The sequence below is a fragment of the Rhinoderma darwinii genome, chromosome 11 (genome assembly GCF_050947455.1).
Source record: "Rhinoderma darwinii isolate aRhiDar2 chromosome 11, aRhiDar2.hap1, whole genome shotgun sequence".
NCBI lineage: Eukaryota > Metazoa > Chordata > Amphibia > Anura > Rhinodermatidae > Rhinoderma > Rhinoderma darwinii.
Window position 1 is genome coordinate 100137967 of NC_134697.1, and position 14735 is coordinate 100152701.

Here is a 14735-nt window from a genome sequence, read left to right on the forward strand (position 1 = left end):
GGCAGAGTTACTAAATGGGTTCTTCCGCTCTGTATATACAACAGAAGAAAGAGCAGCTGATGTAGCCGGTGCCAGTGCTGAGGAGCTGATGTAGCCGCTGCCGGTGCTGTTAATATATCAGTTGATATACTGAATTGGATGAATGTAGATATGGTGCAAGTTAAATAAAATAAAATAAACGTACACAAGGCGCCGGGACCAGATGGGCTACACCCTAGAGTTCTTAAGGAGCTTAGTTCAGTTATTTCTGTCCCCCTCTTCATAATATTTAGAGAGTCTCTCATGACTGGTATAGTGCCAAGGGACTGGCGCAGGGCAAATGTGGTGCCTATTTTCAAAAAGGGCTCTAGGTCTTCCCCGGGTAATTATAGACCAGTAAGCTTAACATCCATCGTGGGGAAAATGTTTGAGAGGCTATTGAGGGACTATATACAGGATTATGTGACAATAAATAATATTATAAGTGTCAGCCAGCTTGGTTTTACCAAGGACAGAAGTTGTCAAACCAACCTGATTTGTTTTTATGAAGAGGTGAGCAGAAGCCTAGAGAGAGGGGCCGCTGTGAATATAGTGTTTATATGAGGGGTGAGGAGAAGCCTAGACAGAGGGGCCCCTGTGGATCTAATGATTATATGAGAGGTGAGGAGAAGTCTAGACAGAGGGGCCACTGTGGATATAGTGTTTATATGAGAGGTGAGGGGAAGCCTAGACAGAGGGGCCACTGTGGATATAGTGTTTATATGAGAGGTGAGGAGAAGTCTGGACAGAGGGGTCACTGTGTATATAATGTTTATATGAGAGGTGAGGAGAAGTCTGGACAGAGAGGCCGCTGTGTATATAATGATTATATGAGGGGTGAGGAGAAGTCTGGACAGAGAGGTCGCTGTGTATATAATGATATATGAGAGGTGAGGAGAAGTCTGGACAGAGGGGTCACTGTGTATATAATGTTTATATGAGAGGTGAGGAGAAGTCTGGACAGAGAGGCCGCTGTGTATATAATGATTATATGAGGGGTGAGCAGAAGCCTAGACAGAGGGGCCGCTGTGGATATAGTGATTATATGAGAGGTGAGCAGAAGCCTAGACAGAGGGGCCGCTGTGGATATAGTGTTCATATGAGGGGTGAGGAGAAGCCTAGACAGAGGGGCCGCTGTGGATATAGTGTTTTTGGACTTTGCAAAGGCATTTGACACTGTCCCTCATAGACGTCTAATGGATAAATTAAGGACTATAGGTTTAGACAGTAGAGTTTGTAATTGGATTGAGAATTGGCTCAAGGACGTATCCAGAGAGTTGTGGTCAATGATTCCTACTCTGAATGGTCCCCGGTACTAAGTGGTGTACCCCAGGGTTCAGTGCTGGGACCACTATTATTCAACTTATTTATTAATGATATAGAGGATGGGATTAATAGCACGATTTCTATTTTTGCAGACGACACCAAGCTATGCAATATAGTTCAGTCTATGGAAGATGTTTGTGAATTGCAGGCAGATTTAAACAAACTGAGTGTTTGGGCGTCAACTTGGCAAATGAAGTTTAATGTAGATAAATGTAAAGTTATGCATCTGGGTACCAACAACCTGCAGCATCATATGTCCTAGGGGGAGCTATTAAAAGAGGCATGGACTCGCGGGACAGGGATGTAATATTACCACTTTACAAAGCATTAGTGAGGCCTCATCTAGAATATGCAGTCCAGTTCTGGGCTCCAGTTCATAGAAAGGAGGAAAAATACAAAGAAGAGCAATGAAGCTAATTAGGGGCGCGGAGAATCTAAGTTATGAGGAAAGATTAAAAGAACTAAACCTATTTAGCCTTGAAAAAAGACGACTAAGGGGGGACATGATTAACTTATATAAATATATGAATGGCGCATACAAAAAATATGGTGAAATCCTGTTCCATGTAAAACCCCCTCAAAAAACAAGGGGGCACTCCCTCCGTCTGGAGAAAAGGTTCAACCTGCTGAGGCGACAAGGCTTCTTTACCGTGAGAACTGTGAATTTATGGAATAGCCACCGCAGGAGCCGTCACAGCAGGGACAGTAGACACCGCAGGAGCCGTCACAGCAGGGACAGTAGACACCGCAGGAGCCTTCACAGCAGGGACAGTAGATGGCTTTAAAAAAGGGTTCGATAATTTCCTAGAACAAAAAAATATTAGCTCATATGAGTAAAAATTGTTCCCTTCCCTTTTCCCGTCCCTTGGTTGAACTAGATGGACATGTGTCTTTTTTCAGCCGTACTAACTATGTAACTATATAACCTTGCCCGTCTGGGCGCTAACTAAACAGCAGGTTTCCTCACCTATGGTAAACCATGGGTACTATCCTTGTGTGGATTCCCAAGCTCTGACCCTCTCCACTAACTGCAGAGTTTTTATGGTTCAGTAACTTCACCCGAGCTAAATGGACTAGGGGTAATGTCCCTACTAGAGTGGGGGAGGGAATGACAGGTCCTACTACCAATCCCACCTGTCATTCCATAGAAATCTAGTCCTAGAAGCCCAGCTTTTGCAAATTCCTTGATCTCACCCTGCTTAACAAACTATGTGAGATACACACCAGTACTTTTCCTGCTGAGGGCTTCAAATGTATCCTGTATATGGTTTATATTTTTAACCCCTTCCAACACAGTGCCGTACATGTATGGCACAGGCTCAGAAGGATCATCCTTTGTGGGATCCGAAGGTAGTGATAGGCAGTCAACAGTGATTGTAGTACCCAAGAGTTTAAGCCAGGGGGTTGGCCCTCTTTGTCACCCCATCAGTAGCCAATTTAAATGTCAATGGAAAAAATAAAAAAGTTGTCGGGATTCAGTGAGACAAAAATAACTGCTAAGTCCTTATCAATTAAGTAGAAAGGTCTTTTACATTTTCCTCTGCTGTGTCTCCTTTAGAAATTGGTCTATGTATGGTCGACTAGATTTTTTTTCCTGGGCTTATCTAGTTCTTGCTGTATTGGCAGCACGGACTGGTCGAATGAGAAATCCCTGTCTGATTGCCATTAATCCTCGTGCTTCTTAATCTACTTGATAGTCTTGATAATGGAGAGAAGAATTGGTGCTATCCAAGTAAGGAAAAGGTTGTCCATCGAGTGACCTATATTGTCATCTTACTACATTGCTCCATGAACCTTCTTCCTACCACAAAATATCTCGTGTTTTCATATATGGTGACATTTATTTTACAGGACTGCCTAAAATTGGTGGAAATTGATCTTCAGGAGGGGTGGTCTTCTCAAAGAAAAGCGCCAATATACAGTGGAACTTTGGAAAAAAGTTCACCTCTTTAAGAAGACCACCCCCATCTAAACCCAAGTCATATGTGATGGATTTTCTCTTGTTCTTCGAGAGGACCACCCTTCCGGAATAAAATTTTCACTTAAATTTCATAGTCTCGAAGAATTGTCACTGTACATAGGATATAAGGGAATGGAAAGTTTGGCCTAGATGAGAGGCGGTCCTCCCAATGGGGAGCTCTACTGGAGGGGTCTCAAGGTTTAAAATAAATTCAGACATCAGTCGTGAGGTGGACTATTGGGTCAAAAGTAAGACTTCCAGATAGGGAGTCAACGTGTGATATCCAAGTCTGACAGTATATATTTCTATTAAAAACGGATGCATATTGGTTCTGTTCACATTAGCACCATGGCTTCTGTCCGTAATGAAGCCATGACAGCTACGCCAGATCCGTTTTCACGCCGATGTTTATTGTGTGTAAAGCCCATTTCCTATTCCCCGCAGCATCTCGATAGGATTTAGATCTTGGCTTTGACTTGACCATTCAAGAACCCTCCTTTTTTTTCCCAGCCATTCCTTGGTGGATTTACGAAGAGTCTGGAGGCCAACAAAGGGTAAATGTTTTTTCATTTTGCCATTATAAAAAAAATCATAAAATTCACAAATAAAGGGGTTTTCCCATCTTAGACATTCATTAGGATATGCCATACATGTCTGATAGATGCAGGTCCCAACTCCTATATTGACATTGGTGGTCAGCCGACCCCATTTCCCCTGGTGTGGTGGCTGCTGTTTTATGGGTGTTACGGAAACAGTTAAGAAAGTGTTGCTTGGCTGTTTCCGTAACTCCCTTACACCAGAATGGAAAGAGCTGCGGGCATGCATGGTCCTCTCTCTGCTAGTCCCCGTCTGGAATCTGAAGCTGGTCCGCCGCACCAGGTAAAACTGGAATGAGGCGAACCCCGTTCTCTTATATAGGTGCTGATTCCAGAGCGGGGTCCCGCGTCTATCAGACATTTTTGGCCTATCCTGTGGACATGCCATAAATGACTAAGTTGCAAATACCCCATTAGCTGTAACTTATAGGCATCTGAAAATGCTAAAAAGTTTCCAACTCGTTCCGCAAAATACAAGACCCAAAAATAGTCAAATTAACTTTAAAATAGAAAAGTTATTGCTAAGAGAATACAGGGAGCCAAAAAAATATATATATATATTGTGGTCTTCAAAAGGGTATTCCCAGAATTGACGACTGTATCACATATCCACAAGATAAGTGACCATTTTCTGATCGCTGGGACCCCCATTGAATGTAAGAACGGGTTTACCGAACCCCCTGTTCCTCCTCACTGCTCGGCCATGTGAGAAGGACATTGAATGGAGCAGCGCTCGAGCTTGTGCGCTGCGCTCCATTCAAAGACTATGAGAATGAGTGAACAGCCAAGTACAGCGCTCTTCTTTTTTCGTTATTCCCATGGATATTGAAAGGAGCGGCACCGCGCATGCACGACCGCCTATCAAGCTATATTTGTCAGCCCCATAGAAATGAATGGAGTGGTGGCCGAGCATGCGCACTACCTCTCGATTCCTATAGAGCTCCCAGGAACGGCACAGTAAGCCCGTTCTCGCGATCGGTGGGGGTCCCAGTGGTCAGACCCTCACTGATCAGATATTTATAAATAGGTGATAAATATTGATTATGGGAAAACCCCCTTAAGGGCTTAATAAATTATTCTATCGTCAATGTATTAGTATTCTTCATTCAATTCCGTCTCCGTCACCTTCATATACTGTGTCAATGAAGATCAAATATTCAATGTTAACAAATGAAAAACTCGACATGGGGTGTACTTATTTTATCACATGGCAGCGTACACATAGAAGTTGTGCAGACTATTATACTTGTTTCCATAGCAGAGTAAATATTTTCTGGCTGGAGCATTGCGTTCCACAGTAAACATGGAGTACGTGAAGAGACAGAACCCAGCGCAGCGAGAAACGGCTCCAACTGGGCATTCAACTCACACAAAAGACTCTCCATGTAATAACGACTCCTTATTGTGAGGCCTCGGTTTGTTCCGGGACACGACCGCCATTCTTATCTCGATTCCCCTCTTCCAGATTAGTATTTTTGCAAGCGGTGAGCAGAACAAACATGGAGGAAATAGCTGCAATGTTTAATCATTAGTGAAAGGGCCATTAAAAATGTGATACTACACGTACATGAGGCCGACAGATGGGCCGGCCAAATGCTATCAATGTTTTGATAGATTTTACTAGGGCACTTAGGGAAATTTAATGCCTTATTTAATACGTGTTGATTCCATATATATGGCGCCAGCATAGTTTGAAGAGATTTACAATGAAAAAAAGACAGTATCTATAGACCCTAACGGGCGTTACCACAGGAAAGCCCCGGGGGTCTAACTTAGGCCCTGTACTGTCACTAGAAAACCATGAACCCCAATAATCGTGATGCCAAGGTTCACTGGGTTGGCATCCTCCTTTTGTTGACACTGTGATCATTATCGATCGCTGTGTTTTGAGGGGTAATGGTCAAGACTATGGCCATCAGAGCAGGAGTTCCTCCCACTAGTCATCACTTGTCTGTCCAGTTGGGGTAAATACCCCCAAAAAAGAGCGTAGATTTACGCAAAAATGTGGCAATGGGTCAAATAATAGAAAAGGGAGACAAGACTATGTCTTAGTTATAATCTAAGTGCTTGAGGGACCAATGTGGATATGACCAAGAAGAGGACCATTAGAGAAGCAGGGAGGCAACTATTTCATGGGCCAAGACATGGCTGTGGAACTTCTTGAGAGATGGAAATGGGTCTCAAATATGGTGCCAAGTTTTGCCTCCTAGAACAGAATGGCCTGGTGTTTGTTTCCTTCTCCATGCCCTTTTAATGATCCTCGGGCCGGTTCCCCGCTGCCTTGTTTGCTTAGAATTTAGTTCCTCTGGTGAGGGGAGTCCAGCACGGGTTCTGACCGCCCAGACGTTGAGCTTGGGAGCTTTGCCGATAAGGATTGCCAAGAGTTGTGCGATCTTTTATTTTGATCCATATCATCTGTGGTCATTGTCCATTGCGTATACAAGATTGGGACCATTGTACAGTCCATACAAGGTGCTTCACTTTTTCTTATCACCAGCCAATTTTGACCTGACTTTCTGGGGTGCCGGTGGGTCAGGTACCAAAAACAAAAATGGCTGTGACGCAGTGAGTTATTAATACGTGTTTTATTCAGCCTCAACAAAGCCCCATGGCACAATTAGAACCCAAAGGGGCCCATCTGCAACAGGAGTCATGAGAACGCCCTCCAAACTCCCACCTGAGGATTAGGGTCAAACAAGTCACTTTTCTCTCTATCCCCAGCTACTGCTCCATAGTTCATCAAACTTCCCGCTCGTTTCCTTACATTCGGCACCGTTCACATTTGCGTTGTGGCTTTCCTTTCATAACGGAAGTCAAAATCTTCTGCCCGATCCTACGTACCCTGGATACCACCTGCACTTGGCGCACCCCATTGACTTTTAATTGTGTCAGCCATTTTATCGGAAAAAATAGCAATGCTTGAGTGTTCCTTTTCCTGTCAAATATGATGGAGTCTGCAATGTAGACGAGAACATAACCTAAACTCTATGGTTAACCACCATTTACAGCACTGAAAACTGTCAGGTGCCCCACTGGTGAGGTGCCCCACAGCTCTTGAGGAGGCTTTAAAAGGTCAGTCCTGCTGTCCCAGTACAAGATGCTATTCGGTGGTTGTGGCTAGTACTGGGGGGATGGTGGCTTACTCTTAGGCACCATAAAGCCGGGTGAGCTGGAAAAAAGAGTCTGCAAAGGCGCTGCTGCACACAGATGAAAACGAAGTTGCAACTTCGAAATGATATGATAAATCAATGATGGATTGATAATGGTTGAATAAAATATTGATTTATTTGTATGACTACGCGTTTCGATGCCGCACCGGCATCTTCATCAGGTCATAAATGAGAACAAAACAACACTGTTTAAATAGGAAACTAAAGTCAGAAAAACCCGCCAATGTGAACGAGGGCAGGGCGTTCTGGCCTCGTTCACATTGGCGGGTTTTTCTGACTTTAGTTTCCTATTTAAACAGTGTTGTTTTGTTCTCATTTATGACCTGATGAAGATGCCGGTGCGGCATCGAAACGCGTAGTCATACAAATAAATCAATATTTTATTCAACCATTATCAATCCATCATTGATTTATCATATCATTTCGAAGTTGCAACTTCGTTTTCATCTGTGTGCAGCAGCGCCTTTGCAGACTCTTTTTTCCAGCTCACCCGGCTTAACGTTTGCGGTCGTTCATCTTGGATCACCGGCTTCGAGTCCCGGCAGCAGCAGCACCATATCTCTCCATCGCTTATTTTTCATTGCTTCAAGGTGAGCATCTCTCTTCTTCAATTATCCATATCCCTTTGGGTAACTTGCACCATGTGGCGCCGTGTTTCGTTTTCTCTTAGGCACCATGAGGGCACTGTGGCTGCACTGTAGATTCAAAGGACATATGCATTTATCTTGTTTGCATGCGCTCTATCCGCTATATCGCCACTCCTTGAAGCCTCTTTTGGTGACTTCCCGAGAGCGAGACCTGGGCACGTCACTATTGGGACGTGATCCCGTTTGTCTCTGTGAGTTTGACTCCTTATCGGGGAGACAACTCATTTGCGCATACTATTTTCCATTATTTACTAGCGATTGCCTTGCTGTTAGTTGGCGTATAAACAGGAAGTGGGGCAGTGTGTCCCCCATAAACAGGAAGTGGGGCAGTGTGTCCCCCATAAACAGGAAGTTGGGCAGTGTGTGTCCCTGAAACAGGAAGTGGGACAGTGTGTGTGTGTGTGTGTTCCTGAAACAGGAAGTGGGACAGTGTGTGTGGCCCTGAAACAGTAAATGGGGCAGAGTGTCCCCTATAGACAGGAAGTGGGGCAGTGTGTCCCCCATAAACAGGAAGTTGGGCAGTGTGGGTGTGTGTGTCCCTGAAACAGGAAGTGGGGCAGTGTGTGTGTGTGTGTTCTTGAAACAGGAAGTGGGGCAGTGTGTGTGTGCCTGAAACAGGAAGTGGGCAGTGCGTGTGTGCGCGTGTGTGTGTGTGTGTCTGAAACAGGAAGTGGGGCAGTGAGTGTGCCTGAAACAGGAAGTGGGTCAGTGTCTAACCCTGAAACAGGAAGTGGGGCAGTGTGTCTATCTCTGTAACAGGAAGTGGGGCAGTGTGTCATGTGACTGTGTTAACATCCTGGTTCCTGTTTAGATTTGGCACCTAAACTGTATGGGATGGAGAGTGCTTTTTGTAAACCAGGCGTGGAGTCCTTTGGGCTGAGGGGCGTCTTGTCCATATATATCACAGCCACCACTAGTTCCGTTCCTTTGTCAATTCTATGTATCCATTAGGGATATAATATACAGCGTTATGTCCAAAGAGAGTTACCCCTGATGAGGCCGCACCAGCAGCGATACGTGGGGGTCTCAGCCCTCGCAGCACCCAGTCTTTTATTCCGCCAGCGTGGTGCGGTGATCGCGTCTTTTCCTATCCTGCTCACTGTCTTTATTTATATGCATTGTCTTTGCATTATAATAGGGTAACAGGGGGTGGGGGGGTCACCTGGGCAATTATTCAGGCTGGGGACGTGTGGTCTCTTTTTTTTCTTCGATTTTAATTGTTTTTAGATGTTTTTTCCCTTTTGACTTCTGCTCTTTGTACTTTCTCTTCTATATTGTAATAAAGTTTTGGATGTGCGACTCTATGGTTCTACTAGTGAATCTTCAGAAAATAAAGCTTGAGAAGCCTTAAGCTCTGTTCACACTGAGTGTTTTTTGCAGGCGGAAAAATCTGCCTCAAAATTCCTTCAGGAATGCAGTTTGCCGTTTTTTTTCGTTGCTTTATTTCGCTGCGTTTTTCAGCCATGGCCATTGAGCGCCGTGGGCAAAAAACGCCACGAAATACGCCTCCCATTGACGTCAGAGTTAAATGGCTGAAGATAGGGAATGACACCTGTTTTGCCCACGCGCGTTTTTTACCGTTCGCGGAAAAAAACGCATCCGCCTCCCACTTAAATCAACGGGAGGCAATTTTGGGTGTTTTTTGGCGCTGTTTTCGTGTCAAAAACAGCGTCAACATACTCAGTGTGTACTGCCCCTTAAATTGCAGTACACAGGACATGTGATGTACTACTGATCAACTGAGTCAGGGACTGGTGTTACTAAATGATTAACTAACCATCAAGTATCATACAAGGATCATAACTTTACTGGGGACCTAAGAAGAAATATCCGATATCCCCGACGATCACAGCGGTTGTCTCAGAGTCAGTGCTTAGTTAGGCAGATAGATGGGGTATATGACGTTATGTGCCATAATAGCTTCAGTACTTTTGAGCCCACTGGGTGTATGAGCTTGGGGGCTCTTGACCGGAGGACCTGTACCTTTAATTGCCGCTGAGACGTGCCAGTGTAGGTTTTCCTTAATACATAACAAATAGAATACCTATGGTCATCGGCTAATAGTTTGTAAATATCACATGTAAGGGTGGAGATAATAAATGTATGAAACAGCCAGCCTGGGGGCAGCTGATCCTGTTTGATCTTCCTGATCGTTCCCGATCATAGATCTGTGTAAACTGGGTAACGATCTGCCGCTCGTTCATCGGCTGATCTGCTCGTTACTCGGCCTATAAACGGTCGCTAGTCGACAGCACATCTCCCTGTGTAAACAGGGGATGTGCTTCCGATTTGATGAAAAGGAATGAGCGATCGTAGTAACAATCGTTGGTTCCCATATATCACTGATCATCGAGACTGGACCAAACGATCGACGAGCTGTCTCGTCAAGCGGGAATCATTTTCACGGCCTATGTCGGGCTGTGTAAAAGGAGCTTAAGGGGGACAAAAAATGTATACTGCCATACAATGCCAGTATCGTTATAACAATAAAACAACATAGAATAACGCGGTTTTCTCGTAAGAGACCCAAATCACGGTGCCGTAATGCAGTCCTAATACTTAAAATATTCTGCATGGGTTTAGATAATACATCTTCTTGTTTGGTATCATTGCTATGTACAGATCCCGGTATGTAATACACGAGCGCACGGACGCACCTGAAGATCTGTACATTTACTTTACAAGCTATATTTACTAAATTCTACACGGGCGTAGGAAAGGAAAACACGCGGCACCATGGAAATCCCTTCTACTATTTGCCGTCTGCATTTGTATAAGTGAAATACCGTTTGCCTTCAATGTTACCTCAGGGATTATCTAACGTACGAGAAGCACATAATGTTCCCAGGTATGGCGTGCAAAAACACAAGAAAGACCGGGGTCGGAGCTAGGACCAACCAAGCTCGGAGGTCACTCAGAGTCTTCGGTAGGCCGGCAGAGCGGGTACCACCTGATTTCTGGAGATGCGCAAATGGCGTCTAAAATAATAAACACAAGAAACTCGAACTACAACACAAAGTGGAAAAATATATATTCCTCCATAATATCTAAATCCGCGTTTTATTGGGTGTTTTTTCTTGTACCACTTTAGGCTACGTTCACACGACAGGGAAAAATGGCCGTGTAACTGCTGTTTTTTTAACGGCCATTTTCAGAACAATAGAGTTCTATTCAGTTTAATGGCCAGACGGCCCCCATAGAACTCAATGGATCAGTTTTTAACAGAGGTTTTTCAGGGATCAATCCTTGTGACGGCCGTTATAAATTGATCCTGGCCCTCGCAAGAGGATTCCCGGATACTGAGCACTGAGCCCGGGGAACCCCCTGATGTCACTGTCTATATATGGACAGTGACGTCAGGGGCTCCTCCTGGAGTAGAACCCTCCTGGAGCCAAAGTGTTGCCGATTAATCTGGAAGGATGGTCTATTTCTTATGGGATGATTCACAAAGAACCTACGACACCTTATTAATTATGTGTCCTGTGCGTGCATAGTAACAATAAACAATAAATTTTGTCCAAAGGTAATTTTTATTAAGATCTGAGTAACCAAAACACATGGTGAGTCCGAAAACAGGCAAAAAAGAGCCGTCCACCCTAAGACACCAATGGCAAATAGGGGAGGCAAGTCTGCCCATCTTAAACAATTGAGAGGTAGTGTAATAGATTTGATGGAAAATTTGAACCCGAGTGAAGCCATCTCCGACCTGGAGCTCTCAGAGCATTTATCGGGCTCGCCCGAGCAACTGTATTGGGCTGAGCACCAGATCTGAAAAGAACGACCCATATAGCATGCTTGACTGCATCTCTCTTCCATGTGGTCGAACAGTGAGGAGGAACAGGGTCCCCCTTTGTCACAATCGGTTAGGGTTAAAATGGTGCCGATGACATGTACCCCAAAATGGTGCCATTAAAAAATACACCCCGTACTGCAAAAAACGAGTCCTAATATGGCTAAATCGACAGGAAAAATAAAAAAGTAATGGATAGAGTTACAGCTGCAGGGGCATTTGGGACCGAAGCGGGACCTCATCGCTGGAGCTGGGTATCTGCTAGTTTATTATGTTGTGCCAACCCCTGCCCAGCTGCCAATTTTACGAAGTCCTGGATAATTCCTTTACGGGCCAAAATAGGCTGGTCACTAAAAGGTTAAACAAAAAAAGATGACATACACCAGATCAGGTATAACATGGTTAGGGTGTATTTACTAGTGCCCATTTTGTGCTGTTTTTGTTTTTTTGCCACAATTTTCCACACATTGCTACAATAAAACCCAAAAACAGCACAACACCGGCATGCCTTGATACACCCTTACAGAGGGACTTTGAGGGATGTCTCTAATTTAAACATTAGACCTAGATCCAAAGATCTCTCTAAGGCTTCAGGAAGAATGTTATAGATGCCTATGGGCAAGGGCATACCTACCACAGGGGCAGACCAAGCCCAACTTGGTCTCATCTTCTTTGTTACGGAGGGGCGAGAACCTGTGCAGCACTCCCGTCATCAGTGGATTTATAGCAAATAAGGGGGTGGGGAACCAGCCCACAGGTCATAAAGGACGTGACGCGGAAACATTAACCCCCTTGTCCTGAGTGGCAAAACCGGCACCATAATGGGGGATCCATTTTTGATCTTTGCTATGGGCCCGCTCTCTTCTATGTACTTCACTGTCTATGAGCTTGGAAAGGGATTTAATAAGAACACCAAACAATTAGAAATGAACCATTCCACTGTCTGGAAGAATATCTCTACATGTGAGGAGATTTCCAATAAATGCCAATGCCATTCCAGCGAGTTCAGCCCAAGAGCAGAACTCAAGAACGTTAGAATTTCTTAACGAGTCCTACAGGGAGATCTCACCACTATTGATGTCTAAGTCCATGAGTCTACCATTAGAAAGACGCTGCATAAGTTACATCTACATGGGAGGTGCCAGGAGGACAATTTTACCATCCCAAAAGATCATCAGGTCAAGACTAAAATTGACCTCGGGGACAATGTGCTCTGGATTGACGCGGTAAACAGTTATTTGGCCTCAGTTCCTGAAGACATGCTTGGCGGAAACCAAAGAGAGTGTTCCATCTGAAGAACCTGACACCACCGGTGAACCAAGGTCGTGGAAGTGTTATGGTTTGGTGCATCATGGCCTGGGCAGCTTACCATCGTAGGATCCTACCGGAGGAGCTTGAAGAAAATCTAAAACCACCTGTCAGTACAATGAAGCTCAGCTGAAAGTAGACCTTACAACATGACAATGACCCTAAACCTACCAGTAACTCCACCAAGGAATGGCTGGAAAAGACAAACGGGCAAGAAATAGACAGCTAGATATGCTGTCTCCTATATGTGTATATACAATTTTTGGGCCAAAAAATATGTATTTGGGCTGTTGCCCCTGATGTCTTAAGAGCTTAGCAATGCCCCTGACTACTAGAGCTTCATCGATGGGTCACTTAGGAGACCCAGTGATGTAGCCATTGTCCATGAAGAGAAGTGGTGGGACAAGAAGGACTTTTTCATCGGAGCCCATCTGCCTTTAGCTACGCCCCTGCAAACCATTGAGTACAAAGGTGAGATGACATCTGTCAAGAACACTACGTGACAGCTGCTGCCTCCTGACATTGAGGCTTCAGATGTATCAGGTGCAGTTGTTTGACTATTGAATACGCAAGGGATCGATGAAGATCAATAGCGTTAACCGAGCCTCGTCCGGGAACTGTGTCACTTAGGTTCTATTTTAGGACCGCAGCCATAGAAGACTCATCCAGCAGCAGAAGGTTATCTCCTACGATAAGTTGTGTCCTCAGAGCACAATGTTCTGTGTGAGGCCTCCTCACTGGAGATGTTCTGATGGGGAAGTGATCTATCTTCATCATGGGGCTCTGCCACTCGTTACATACATAACCGTTTCTTCTCCTCACGAATGTGCCGTTAAATGCATGGCCGGCTAATATGTTTCCCTGGAGTGAGCTGTTTGGAAGTCATTAGAAAGGTCTGGATAATGCAACCATTTAAAGACACACAACATCTGCTACTAGAGGTTCTCCAGCCCAATAAAATGATCTTTTCTGTACATTAGAGGTCATAAAATAACCAGTTCAGCAGCTGCTTACATACATCTACTCCACGCCATCTACCAATCTGTAATCCTACCTTAGTGATGCCCAAATGGTGGTCCAGGGGGTCACACATGGCCCATAGGTTTTGTTGTATGTGACCTAAGGTAAGGCAGTCACCAAGGGCGTTGCTATGTAGAGCGCAGAGGTTCTCTGGTTCCTAGGGGGAACCACGTGCCCATCTGCCACATAAGAAGACACCAGTGGTAAAGTATTGTAAATGGTAAATGAGAGGGACTGTGTTATACCTCTAATAAAAGTGCAGCCACAGACCTCCCGTAACAGTGCCGGCACACACCTCCAGTAACATTGCAGCCACACACCTCCAGTAACAGTGCCGGCACACACCTCCAGTAACAGTGCCGGCACACACCTCCAGTAACAGTACAGTCAAACACCTCCAGTAACAGTGCCGGCACACGCCTCCAGTAACAGTGCAGAGACAGACCTCCAGTAACAGTGCCGGCACACACCTCCAGTAACATTGCAGCCACAGACCTCCAGTAACTGTGCCGGCACACGCCTCCAGTAACAGTGCAGAGACAGACCTCCAGTAACAGTGCCGGCACACACCTCCAGTAACAGTGCAGCCACAGACCTCCAGTAACAGTGTAGCCACACACCTCCAATAACAGTGCAGTCACACACCTCCAGTAACAGTGCAGCCACACACCTCCAGTAACAGTGCCGGCACACACCTCCAGTAACAGTGCAGCCACACAGTTCCAGTAACAGAGCAGCCACAGACCTCCAGTAGCAGTGTCGGCACACACCTCCAGTAACAGTGCAGCCACACAGTTCCAGTAACAGTGCTGCCACACACCTCCAGTAACAGTGCTGGCACACACCTCCAGTAACAGTGCAGCCACAGACCTCCAGTAACAGTGCAGTCACACACCTCCA